The following is a 364-nucleotide window of genomic DNA, read 5'->3' as shown; positions in this document are numbered from 1 at the left end:
AGCATTAAGGAGGCCTGGGAAAGCAAGCCAGGGGAACTGCACTACAAATGCTTGGTCAGGCCAACGGAAGAATCCTAAAGGAGAAAATCACAGCTTTGAAATGAGATCTTTGCAAATCACTCCAGGGGATCTGACATTGTTAGTTCTTTTGTTAGCCCCGGGAGAGGGAGAGGGAGAGGGAGAAGGGGGGGGAGGGGGGGAGAGAGAGAGAGAGAGGGGGGGGGGGGGGGAGGGGGGGGAGAGGGGGGGAGAGAGAGAGAGAGGGGGGGGGAGAGAGAGACAGAGAGAGAAAGGGAGTGGGAAAGAGAGAGAAAGAGAGAGAGAACAAAAGAGAAAGAGGGAGGGAGAGAAAGAGAAAGAGAGA

General features: G+C 54.7%; 1 protein-coding gene across 3 annotated transcripts in view; it reads right to left on the bottom strand.

Annotated features, from left to right (window-relative positions):
• FAM13C (family with sequence similarity 13 member C) overlaps nucleotides 1–364 on the bottom strand; it is a 104,831-nt gene that overhangs the window by 31,860 nt on the left and 72,607 nt on the right. The gene's annotated exons all lie outside the window — the stretch shown is intronic.

The sequence above is a fragment of the Vombatus ursinus genome, unplaced genomic scaffold, assembly GCF_900497805.2.
Source record: "Vombatus ursinus unplaced genomic scaffold, bare-nosed wombat genome assembly UNPS02014847.1, whole genome shotgun sequence".
Lineage (NCBI taxonomy): Eukaryota > Metazoa > Chordata > Mammalia > Diprotodontia > Vombatidae > Vombatus > Vombatus ursinus.
This window is presented reverse-complemented; position numbering and strand designations above follow the sequence as displayed.